We start from the raw sequence: 13,464 nt of genomic DNA, 5'->3' as shown, positions 1-13,464 counted from the left end.
TAAACTATTAGGCAGCTGTGTGAACTGTAATATAATGTTATAGGGTTAGCTCCATACGGTATGAGGCACTGTGTTTCAGCAGCAGTATAGGCTACTTACCATTTGCTGCTGTAACTAAGTGCAGTTGGCCTAAATGCCACCATGGAGAAACCTTGTTTTTTTATCTACACACTTGTTCCAGGTCATTGACCCTCATATTTTTCCAAACAATATAAAACCCTATCATGTGAAGAATAGGTAAATATTATTATGTAAAAATCCATTATCTATAAAGTCACAAGGCCGCAGTTTGATAAATGCAGAAGATTCTCAAGATTTTACACTTGCATAGTTGACATTTATGCAGAAAATCTCACAATACTTTAGCTGACCGACCTGCAGCCTCCTGGGATGTGTGCTGTGAATATCCCAAGAGTCTTTGGGTGGCTGAAGGTACGTCACTCTCACCTAGGTGAGAAAAGAGGAAATGAGAGGGTGGAGGGACAATGTTAAACTATTTACAGGCCACAAAATATAATAAAATTCTTAGCAAATGTGTAATAGAGAGGAGAGAAGGAGAGAATGGTCAAAACTTAAATGAATGGGAAAAAAAGGCCTGCTATAAGCAGACTTTTAACAAGTTTTAAGTAGAGCTAAAGCTTCCTGAAAGCCTGCGTCCTGCATGTGAGAGTGACAGTCCACATCTCCACTAAGATATGTGTTAAACTCCTCTAAATGGACCTGAAAGTTGTTTTAAAGCATGCAACAAAGTTATTCCAAGATTTCTTAACACACTTTGAAAATGCTTTGTAATAGCTTGTACCTACAAGCTAAAGCCTGTAGGTACAACATTTTACAGAACAAAAGACAGAACAGCACTAAGGCATAACAAAAGCCAATTAACAGTTATTAAGAGGTTAATAGCAACATTCTGGTTCTTTGTGCCTTATGAATTACAAGTTCCAGTATACACATGCTAAGGCTTTTATTTCAGCAACACATGGTAGCCACAGTTCCAGCTCTGTAACAGAAATGTTATATGCACTGCAGTGACAAACGTATGATGACACTGCTATTTTTAAGGCTGGGGTATGAACCGCCACGCACATTTCATGGTTTACTGACTGTGGGACTACATTAAATAAGGGAGAAAATAGGAGAATAGCAATATATGTTACTATTGCTGAACAAAGCATATGCTGTACGAGTTTGAAGCTCGTTTTAACACTGGACCTGTGTTTTCCAAACCTAGCCTCAAACTCCATCAAAAGTACTTGTTTTATTGGTAATATATGTATAAGGGGAGTAATTCATGTTTTAGCAATGTGTTTAGACGACCTGTGTAGTTATCTACACTGCTGGTTAGAAAACAAGATTAGGTAAAGCTGATAGATTTTGGAGCCTCTAAGATTCTCATATTGTATTATGAATAGGTTAATAGGACTTTTTTATCTTCTGTAAAATCCCTTTGTTTGGGGTTCATTGAGGGACACAGGATATAGGGATGATTGGATTATACTGCCACCTACAGGATGATGTGGTTTTTACTGTTTCACAGATCAACATTTCAGACCCCCACCCCAAAAAAAAAATCGAAACCCTTCAAGCATGCATCCTTGGCTGGCCAGGAAAGGAAATAAAAATCCCCCAAAAAGTAGATCATTGTAAATCCATTGACAATCACAATGCCCATCAACCCCCCCCAAACTGTCATAAGCTATACAGGGCATGGATAGTGGTGTCATTGTTGCCCAAATATGGAACAGCCAAATTTACGCTACCCAAGTGGGGGGCTGTCAGGCAATCAGCAGCCCTGGCTGTAGAGCCCCAATACAGAAGAATTGTTTAAGCTTGGAATATGACAAGCAGTGCTTGACATATACAGAGACACCTTAATTGAGCACCTCAAGTACTCACAAACTGGCTGCTAAGAGATTCAAATAACCAGGGGTGACTAGGTCACAATAGGTGCCAGCAGAGTCTAACCAAGGTGGAAAAGCAAGTCTTTTGTGAATAGGAGCAATGGCGGGAAGATTCTAGATCACATTGATGAGTGTGTGTATGTGACACTAGTGACACAAAAATGTGGCTGTGCCACAGCTCTGGACCTGAAAAGACCTCTGTGGTTAACACAGTACACAAATAGAGCCCAGTCCCCAAAGATCTAGTTCCAGGCAGGCCCCCATTCGTCCTGTCCTGCAGGGTCTGGGTACAGCTTCTAAATCTATTGCTGAAGATTCACTAATCTGGATAGCCACATAAAGACACCAAGATGAAGTCCTGATTAAATCATAAAATAATCTTAAAAAAAGATGAAATGGCTAGAAAACTGGTTAAAGCCTAAATTTGTTTTTAAACAAAAAATAGACTTGTCATATGCACTCATCAAGAGTACCCAGCTCTCTTAATGGGTGTCTGTCACAGATCCCTCAGCTCTATTAATCGCCGCTACACCAAACAATTACAGTGGTGGGTGTAGGTGGGGGATCAGAGGAAGAAGATTTAAACTAAGCTAGGAGACAGCCACACAACAGAGACATTATATTGATTATAGGTAGTTCCTTCTTAACTAAACTTGGGCTTTAAATTGTGCTCAGTAGAGAAAAGACATCCATCCTCCTAGGACACTGATAAAAAAAACTGAGGCATGCTGGGAGTGGAAGGGGTTATACCAGGCTGCTCACTGTTTTCTTTGTTGCTAGGGTCAAAATTCTTCTGTATAGTAGGTGGCAGTATAGCCGAACTGTCTCTGAATCTTGTGTGCCTTCATGAATGCAGTAGAAAAACAATTACTATATGTTGCAAGAAATTCTAAGGGTTTACTTACATACTCTGTAACAGTCTTGGAGCCTGTTAGCCTAGGAAGCCTGCATTTCTCTTTCCTGCTTTGAAGTTAGACTTCTGAACACAGAATGACATCCTCAACAGCTTCTCCTCAGTAATTTACAATTTATAAGAATGTTTTGAAGTAGTTGGGCCTGTGGAAAGCAAAATTTAGACAAGCATGCTTACTTTAATCTATACATTGTCTTAAGACCTAACTATAAGCAACAGTTATACCACTTCTTTTGTACTTTGCAGGAATACATAGGACAATCGAAGAGTAATTATAAATAAAAATATCAAGTATATCAGCAAGCTTACTTTAAAGAGGAAGTAAACCCTGATGGGTTTTACCTCCTCTTTTGTTCCCTGCAAGGTAAAAACATAACGGGCTAGTATGCATTGCATACTAGCCCATTATGTGCCACTTACCTGCAAACGAAGCCCGCAATGGCCGCTTCCATCTTCACCCCTCTTTCTTCCGGGGCCATGGACTCCGGCTCTGTGACTGTCCAGAGTCACCTGACGTCACTTCCGCGCATGCGTGTGGGAGCTGCCGGTTACAGCACGGGCCCTTTAGAAACGGCACGATTGTGCCCTTTCTTCAGTGTGCATCCGTCGCTGACATTGGTGCAAGCATATACTGTAAATATCGTGCAGGTTTAGGAGATATTTTCAGTACCTACAGGTAAGCCTTTTTATAGGCTTAACTATAGGTAAAAGTGGTGTAACTAGGTTTACAACCACTTTAAACTATACATTGTCTTGACGTGTTACTAAACCCACAACAGTAAAATCAGTCTGTATATGCAGTAAAGCATGCTTGTTATACTCATTGTGGAACCTAAGGGGTTAATTCTGTGCATTGTGTAAAAAGGCTGTTTGATCCTGTCTTCTCTGATCCTCCCTTTCTTTTACTGTCCCCAATCTATCTCCTGGTAGAACAGAGCCTTGGAGGCACCCTGAGCTTGTTCAGTTTGGTGTGTATTGCTTTAGAGTTTTTTCTTTTTTTGGAAGGGTGCATGTGATCAGCACAGGGTCAAAAAGCACTGTCCAGACAGAAAGTTAGGGGTCGTGCAGCCTCATAGGACAGTCAGAGGAGAATGAAAGCTCCTCCTACAAGCTTTAACCAGTGCCAGCCAGTCACTGATAAAAGTCACAAGAATGCAAAGTGCACTTAGAGGTACATTCCTATGGCTGCAGCAACCTCCAAGCCCTTCCGCTTTCTCCCGAAATTCCTGATAGTGTTAAAGCTTGACCGTTAATGTTGAAGTTTGAAGAAGATATTACATGAATCTCTGGCTGCCACTGCCAGTACTTTATATCTGGCAGCAGTTTTTTTCTTTTGTAGTTACTCACTTTTGTAGCGAGTTATTTAGAAGGAAACCTCAGATGTGGAAAAAAATCTTTAGCCACAGATGCCATAAAGTACAGTGACTACCTCTAGGTTACTGCATTTTATATCTGACAGCAGTGTTTTTGCAGTGACAAAATTATGTTATAGAAAACACTAGTAGACTACAGTCTTGTATCATGTCAGCCATTGATCAATGCAGAAAATGTATAGTTTAAGTGATTCATTTTCTCACCTAAGTTATTAAAGATGCAAGGCTGGTTTATATCTTCAATTTAGTAAGCCAATAAAAGATATTGTTTAAACAACAAACTTTCTGCATTTAAAGATAACACCAAAATCTGAGATGGAAAAAAAAACTTATAAGTATAGGTTCCATAAAATGCCAGTGACCTTTTCTTCAAGATCAAAGAAGTGTTGCCATTATAGGGTGTCAGTGACTACTCCTAGGTACCTGAATTTTGTGCCTGATATCAGTTTTTTTGTAATTAAAGAGTTTATTTAAATACTTAGTTCACCTATGTATTTCTTTAAATCTATTATGCTTTTTCTTCATTTCAGTTAGTTAATTACCTGCAACCTTTCTTTAATCTGATTTGTTAAAACTCACAGTACTGTTACAGTACATAAGAAATATTTTAGTAGACAAATGTATTCCTGCATGTATTTTAATTAGTAATTTAGCTATTTGGCTGGGATTGCTTTTTAATTAATTTCACCTGTATTGTGAGCATAAATTACTTTTTTGGCTAGTTCCATGATAGGTTTGCTCCTGTGATTCCCCAGTCTTTCACTTGTTTGTACACCAACAGTTACTAATATTTTGGACAGTCATATATCATGTAAAAGTAATATCACGCTGCTGTCCAAGAGGCGCTACTAACATGCAGCTCATATCAACAGTGGAGCATTCCATCTTAGTCATTAAAAAAAAAAAACAATGAGCAGAGGAATTTTCAGTGCAGTAAGGCCAGGTTCACACCTATGCATTTTTTAGTGCGTTTTCAGAAACTCACTACAGTCCATTTAACATGGTTTTCTAGGGATGTAGTTCACATCGGTGCATTTTATGGAAAGGGCCAGGGACTTTTTTCTGGTTTTTGGTTCCATAGACTTCAATGGATCAAAAGCGTGTATTGAAAGATACAAAATGCAAAATGCACTTGCAATATGCAAACTGCAACCTGCATACAGTATCCCACAAAAGTGAGTACACCCCTCACATTTTTGTATTTTATTATATATTTTCTTGTGACAACACTGAAGAAATTATACTTTGCTACAATGTAAAGTAGTAAGTGTACAGCTTGTATAACAGTGTAAATTTGCTGTCCCCTCAAAATAACTCAACACACAGCCATTAATGTCTAAACCGCTGGCAACAAAAGTGAGTACACCCCTTAATGAAAATGTCCAAATTGGGCCAAAGGTGTCAATATTTTGTGTGGGCACCATTATTTTCTAGCACCACCTTAACCCTCTTGGGCATTGAGTTCACCAGAGCTTCACAGGTTGCCACTGGAGTCCTCTTCCACTCCTCCATGACGACATCACAGAGCTGGTGGATTTTAGAGACCTTGCACTCCTCCACCTTCCGTTTGAGGATGCCCCACAGATGCTCAATAGGGTTTAGGCCTGGAGACATGCTTGGCCAGTCCATCACCTTTACCCTCAGCTTCTTTAGCAAGGCAGTGGTCATTGTGGAGGTGTGTTTGGGGTCTTTATCATGTTGGAATACTGCCCTGCAGCCCAGTCTCCGAAGGGAGGGGATCATGCTCTGCTCCAGTATGTCACAATACGTGTTGGCATTCTTGGTCCCCTCAATGAACTGTAGCTCCCCAGTGTGGGCAGCGCTCATGCAGCCCCAGACCATGACACTCCCACCACCATGCTTGACTGTAGGCAAGTAGGCAAGACACACTTGTCTTTATACTCCTTACCTGGTTGCCGCCACACAGGCTTGACACCATCTGAACCAAATAAGTTTATATTGGTCTCATCAGACCACGGGACATGGTTCCAGTAATCCGTGTCCTAAGTCTGCTTGCCTTCAGAAAACTGTTTGCGGGCTTTCTTGTGCATCATTTTTAGAAGAGGCTTCCTTCTGACAGGCTGAACCACCACCCCTTCAACCTCTGCAGGAATGCTAGCAGCACTCATACATCTATTTCCCAAAGACAACCTCTGGATATGTTGCTGAGCACGTGCACTCAACTTCTGTGGTCGACCATGGTGAGGGCTGTTCTAAGTGGAACCTGTCCTGTTAAACTGCTGTATGATCTTGGCCACCGTGCTGCAGCTCAGTTTCAGGGTATTGGCAATCTTCTTATAGCCTAGGCCATCTTTTTGTAGAGCAACAATTCTTTTTTTCAGATCCTCAGAGAGTTCTTTGCCATGAGGTGCCATGTTGAACTTCCAGTGACCAGTATGAGAGAGTGAGAGCGATAACACCAAATTTAATACACCTGCACCCCATTCACACCTGAGACCTTGTAACACTAATGAGTCACATGACATCGGGGAGGGAAAATGGCTAATTGGGTCCAATCTGGACATTTTCAGTTAGGGGGTACTCACTTTTGTTGCCAGCGGTTTAGACATTGATGGCTGTGTGTTGAGTTATTTTGAGGGGAAGCAAATTTACACTGTTATACAAGCTGTACACTAACTACTTTACATTGTAGCAAAGTGTAATTTCTTAAGTGTTGTCACATGAAAAGATATAATAAAATATTTACAAAAATGTGAGAGGTGTACTCCGTTTTGTGAAATACTGTAGGTGTGAATCAGGCCTAAAAGAATTGTTTATGGTTGTCCATATTTTACTTATAATGAAAACACCTGGAGCCACTTTAAATTATAGTGCAAGTTCCTTTGTGAGTCTTACTGTATTTCTTATCCGTAACCGGAACCATGACTTACCACTCTTCTTTCATAAGATTTCTCTCTCTTATTAGAATATACAGTGTGTGGGTGACTAGCAGGAACAAGCAGTAAATGGCTATAATGGCTTTTGGTACTACTGGAGTATGCCAAGATCTCTAGAACATTTCTAGTGCTCTCAGCATACACCAGCACTGGTGGAGGCCAACAGAGATACAACTATCACAAGTGCTAAACTCACTTCTTCTTGCAGGTGAAGAAAAGAAACCACATTCAGTGGCATAAAAACTTAAATGATTTACCCATCACAGGCTGAGAGAAAGATTCCCTACAAATCCAAAAGCCTGAAAAAACTTGCTTTGCCAAGTCGTACAAAGAAACTCCAGTGCAGTGAAGTCACTTCATTCACTTGCTCAAGCAAGTTTGATGCAAAAAAATGGTGTGCACAGGTAAACAGATATCAGCAAGGGAACCTGGACGTGTTTCACACAAAGTGCTTAATGACTTCAATACTTGGAACTTTTACCTCCTTCCTGCCCAGACCAATTTTCTGCTAAATTGGATGACTTGAATGACAATTACTCAGTCATGCTACACTGCACCCCAACAACATTTTTATCATTTTTCCACACAAATAGAGCTTTCTTTTGGTGGTATTTAATCACCACTGTGTTTAGTTTTTTTTTTTTTGGGGGGGGGGTTGTGATATAAGCGAAAAAAAGAGTGAGAATTTTGGGGAAAAAAAACCTTTTTTTTAGTTTTTATTATAAAATTTTGCAAATAAGTAATTTTTCCTCATAAGTTTAGGCCAAAATTTATACTGCTACATATCTTTGGTAAAAGTAACCCAAATTAGTGTATATTATTTAGTCTGTGTGAAAGTTATAGAGTTTACAAGCTATGCTAAGTATTGTTGAAAGTTGATCACACGTGATGTACCGACTGCCTATATCATTTCTTGAGGCCCTGAAATGTCAGCACAGTACAAATTCCCCTTACATGACCCCTTTTTGGACAGTCCAAGATATTTAGAAAGAGGCATAATGAGTTTTTTGAAGTTGTAGTTTTTTCCCACAATTCTTGGGAAATGAAGAAATTATTATTTAAAATTGTCATATTAAGTTATTTCTCACACAGCATAGGCATACTTGCAATTACACCCCAAAACACATTTTGGTAACTACAACCCCCACTGAATGGGACTTTAAAGGGCATTCACAACTTGAAGAGTAAATATTTATAAAAAACATAATTTTATTTCAGTTTCAAATAAAATTTAAATTTGTATATATATATTTACTCTTAAAGTTGTGAATGCCCTTTAAAGTCCCATTCAGTGGGGTTTGTAGTTTGGGTTACCATATTGGGGATGTGGCCTTTTTACCTCCTCTCTCAACAACTAATTTTCTCAATACAAAACACATTTTTCTACTCGTCCTGAGTACAATAATATGACATGTGTGAGACTTGTTCACAGCCTGGCCACATACAGAGGTCAAACATCCAAGTAGCACCTTCAGGCGTTCTAAGGACAACAATTACACATTTCATTTCCTGACTATCTATCACAGGTTTGAAGGCCATAGAACACCAGGACAATGTAAATACCCACAAAATTATGCCATTTTGGAATGCAAACATCCCAATGTATATTCTATGAGGCATTATGAGTCTTCTGAACATGTCATTTTTTTCCACAAGTTTTTGGAAAATGTGGAAAGAAAGTGAAAACATATTTTTGTTACACAAAGTTGTCAATTTATAAGATATTTCTAACATATAGCATGTACATACCAAGAATTACACCCCAAAATACATTCTGCTACTTGTCCTGAGTATGTTGATACCACTTGCATGAGACTTTTAGACAATGTGACGAAATAAAGAGGCCCAACATCCAAGTAGCACCTTCAGGCATTCTAGGGACATAGTTACATAGTTACATAGTAGGTGAGGTTGAAAAAAGACACAAGTCCATCAAGTCCAACCTATGTGTGTGATTATGTGTCAGTATTACATTACATATCCCTGTATATTGCGGTCATTCAGGTGATTATCTAATAGTTTCTTGAAGCTATCAATGCTCCCCGCTGAGACCACCGCCTGTGGAAGGGAATTCCACATCCTTACCGCTCTTACAGTAAAGAACCCTCTACGTAGTTTAAGGTTAAACCTCTTTTCTTCTAATTGTAATGAGTGGCCACGAGTCTTATTAAACTCTCTTCTGCGAAAAAGTTTTATCCCTATTGTGGGGTCACCAGTACAGTATTTGTAAATTGAAATCATATCCCCTCTCAAGCGTCTCTTCTCCAGAGAGAATAAGTTCAGTGCTTGCAACCTTTCCTCATAACTAAGATCCTCCAGACCCTTTATTAGCTTTGTTGCCCTTCTTTGTACTCGCTCCATTTCCACATACAATTTGCTGACTACCTATCACAATTTTGAAGGCCTTGAAGCACCAGGACAGTGGAAACACCCAAAAATAGTCCAATTTTGGAAAGCAAACACCCTAATGTATATCCTATGATGCACTATGAGTCTTTTGAACATGTCATTTTTTCCACAAGTTTTTGGAAAATGTGGAAAAAAGATGAAACATTTTTGGAAGGCAGAAATGTGGTAAACAATTCAGACGGTAAGCAGAGGCATCTTCAGTAAAAAAGCCAGGGTCACTTAACATGGAAGGTAAAGTCATGGTTAATCGAGGCAACATAGGAAATGATCCATACAGGTGTTAGAAATGGGGAAGCACAGCTCGAGGGACACAGCTCATCACCGCTCGCCGTGCTGCTCGCCCCCGTGGGGGAGGCGCATACAAGCATTGTGAAGGATGTCATATGAGGTCCAGCCAGAACCGTAAAGCCACCGCCCAGCCGTCATTCTGCTATAGGCCGGGCGGTAAGGTGTTAAAGGATAAGTTCACCTTTAAAAAAAATAATAATAAATTCACATCTTTTTGCAGGTAAATAAAATGTGCATTTGTTATTTTTTTTATTGCACCTGTGATCAGCATGCCATGCAGGATTCCTGCAGACTTCTCAGTGTATCTGTCTGCTTGTTCCTCATACGGCCAGGCAGATACACACTGACAGGAAGAAGGAATGAACTACCAGAGCGCTCAACAGCACCGATGTAGTTGGTTGAAACTACAAGCCGATAGCGCCAAAGGCTATAACAGAAGACTGTAAATAAATGACGTGGCCAGGCGGAGTTATTTTAAAACCGTGACAGCGGGTGCCCGGAGAAGATAGTTATAGTTAAAGATGCCTGCCCGTCGTCACTGGGGGGGGGGGGGGGGGGTGGAGAGGCTGCAGTTGCTGGAACATGTTACATGTTTCAAAAGGTGAACTTATCCTTTAAGCTATACTTTAAAGTAGATCATACTTGGTTAAAAAGTAGCTATCAAACCCATAGATAGAATGTCTCCTGGTAAAAGTGTATAGCCTAAGTAACTGTGAAGTATAAAACTTCATAAACTTCATGCAAATCACAAAATAACAACATTAAAAAAATGCAATGTCCAAGAAATGCAGCAGTCTTTAACACCACCAGTTTTCAGCTGCATCAACCATTTATTTATATTTTTTAATTTTGTTTTTGTTTTGTTTTTTGCTGAAATTAAATGATACACTTTAGCACAAAAAATACACAATCCCTAGTCTTACTATACACAATTGTTATACACAAATATGATGCACAAGTAATCTATATTCCCCTTCCAAGGAATGTTTCTGCAAAATGATACAATTTAATTTGGAGACCTAAGTTTTCAAGCTGAAATTATATATTATAATTACAATCATTAATATAATTGCTGAAAGACGTAGTGAAAAAATAAAATTTTGCTGCAGAAATGCTAGTCATGCATGAAAAAATTGTGAATGACAACAAATGTGAATGTCACCGTACTGATTGCGGTGGGCACAGAGAATAAAAAAACTCTTCTTGCACTGATTTACTGGCGTTTGCAAAATGCTTGGGAACAGAGCAGCCTGCATTAACCGAAAGCCCTGCAGACAGACAATAACAATATAATTAATGCCTCCTAAAGTCATGTAAATATTAAGAACTGTTGAGGTTTTTTCTGTGCTTTAAACTTATAGTTAAAGAAAGGTAATACTGTTACGTATGTAACTGATAACATCCAAAAACTTAAGCTGATAATTTATATTTACATTTTTTAAATAATGGGCCTTAAATCTAATTGTTCATATAAACATATGAAAAACATTTCTGTGTTTCTAAAACTATAGTATATAGTAATTAACTTTTTGAAAAATGTCAACAAACTAGAAAAATGAAATATTTGCAACTGCAATAGTAATCAATAAAAATACAATTTAAAAAAAAGCTAATTATACTGCTCTTACCTTTACTTGCCAAAGGTGGGTTTGCTGCTCTTCTTGTAATTTTACAATCATATGCATCCATTATTTTAGCATATCTAGCTTTGTTTATATGTAGCATCTTTAAAGGGATGCATAAAACGTGCATTATAGGCTGCATGCATTGGTCAAACATAATGCAAACTGCTATATGCAAAGAGTCATAGTACTTTGTCTAAACGGGTTGGTCTCTACATGTGCAGCCGAGACAGGTCTGTTTATTCTGATGCTGCTACATGCTATTTATAGTCCATACATAGAGATGGATTGTTTGACATATGCATAGGACCATCTGTACAGAAAATCTCTTGCTGTATATCTGTTTTGCCTTGTGATAGACACATCTGTCCTATCCGCACATGGCATATGTCACTCCCTCTGCTCTCCTGAGAGAAGGTAAAGCCACAGAGTCTGTTAAGGTCTTCACCAGTTCAAGGAGCACCACATTTAAAAACACCTGTTGTACATGCTTTTAACTTATCTGCTTTAGACTCTAAAAACAAATGCCTATTCTTAGTCACGAGAACACTTCAGTTACTGAGGTTTAATGCTGATTAGAGACAGATAGATTTCTCATTAAGAATTCAAGCAGTAAAAAAGGTTTGCATTTCCTTATGTACATTGCCAGACCACTGGGACCCACAACAATTTCCTGGGATGCTGTGAAATTTCTCTGTGCAGTAAAAAGTGCTTCCATCACTCTCAGGCATTCATAATCTCTAATTAATCCCTTCACATGGTTATCATATCAAGAGATATTTACCCTAATGTCTTGCTTTGTGTAGTGTATGACCATGGATTACTTGCACAGTAAAGCATTGTTTACAAAAATCGTTTACCAGATCTTAAAGGGTAGGGGCACTGGATCAATTGGTCAGAAAAACTGCCTTCAAAGTAAGGAGTTGAAAGCAATGGTTGCATCAGCACGTGCCACTAAGTAGATGCATCAAGGACTGGCGGATCTAAATCTGGCCATACACATGGTATCTGTGAAATTGGAACACAATTGCAATTGGGAAATTGTGGTTTAAATTGAGTGCAAGGAGATGGTATGGAAATGCACCCAACTGAATGCAGTGAAATAATCAAATTCATAAATACTGTGGTATTTTCCATTCAATCTTTTAATAAAATGTCAATTTCTTGCCCAGTTTAGACTTCACTCAACCAAATTCGATCTGAATTAGATCAGAAAAAATCCCACTCCATTCCAGGCCCTTATCCGAACAAGCAGTGTGGAAGGCTAGGAAGGGGGGGGGCGAGCGAGCATGCGCTGTCCCCCCTCCTGAACCTTACCAGTCGCCATACCATGTGCCCTCAACATGGGGGGGTGCTTTACCAGGCGCCATACCACGTGCCCTCAATAGGGATGAGCTTCGTGTTCGAGTCGAACCCATGTTCGACTCGAACATCGGCTGTTCGATCGTTCGCCGAATTGCGAACGTTATGGGCCGTTCGCGCTAAATTCGTGTGGCGCGTCACGGCCCATAATTCACTGCGGCATCGCAGTGCATTGCTGGCTGATGATTGGCCAAGCATGCACTATGACCCGCATGCTTGGCCAATCACAGCGCCGTCAGTAGAGAGAGCTGTAATTGGCCAAAGCCAGGGTGGCTTTGGCCAATTATGGCTCAGGGGATTTAGTACACACCCCACACTATATAAGGCCGCCTGCACGGCGGCCCTGTGTAGTGTGTGTTCCGGTGTGCTGAGAGATAGAGAGAGAGAGAGAGAGTGTCATTTGATTTGAGTTAGATAGATTAGGCAGAACAGTCAGTCAGTTAGCTGCACTTACAGTGTATTGTGTATATATATGCATCCCAGGTGTTGCATATATATATATACACTGTATTCAGTTTAGCTAGATCCGTTCCTGTTATCTTCTATCTAGACTATTTACATTTAATGCAGTGCGTCCTGCTCACAGTGTTCAGCTAGATCCGTTCCTGCTATTTACATTTAGTGCAGTGCGTCCTGCTCACAGTGTTCAGCTAGATCCGTTCCTGTTATCTTCTAGACTATTTACATTTAGTGCAGTGC

General features: G+C 39.6%; 1 long non-coding RNA gene across 2 annotated transcripts in view; it reads right to left on the bottom strand.

Moving 5' to 3' along the window:
• LOC141127408 (uncharacterized) overlaps positions 1 to 11,730 on the bottom strand; it is a 197,849-nt gene extending 186,119 nt beyond the window's left edge. For both annotated transcript variants that reach the window (XR_012241549.1, XR_012241550.1), the window contains exons 1-3: positions 11,410 to 11,730; positions 2,807 to 2,957; positions 376 to 447 (exon numbers count right to left, since the gene is read on the bottom strand). This is a non-coding gene — a long non-coding RNA (uncharacterized lncRNA). The remainder of the gene's footprint in view (positions 1 to 375; positions 448 to 2,806; positions 2,958 to 11,409) is intronic.
• Between the last annotated feature and the right edge of the window lie 1,734 nt (positions 11,731 to 13,464).

This window comes from Aquarana catesbeiana, linkage group LG02 (assembly GCF_042186555.1).
Source record: "Aquarana catesbeiana isolate 2022-GZ linkage group LG02, ASM4218655v1, whole genome shotgun sequence".
NCBI lineage: Eukaryota > Metazoa > Chordata > Amphibia > Anura > Ranidae > Aquarana > Aquarana catesbeiana.
The sequence above is the reverse complement of the archived record's forward strand: the minus strand, read 5'-3'. Positions and strand labels throughout refer to the sequence as shown.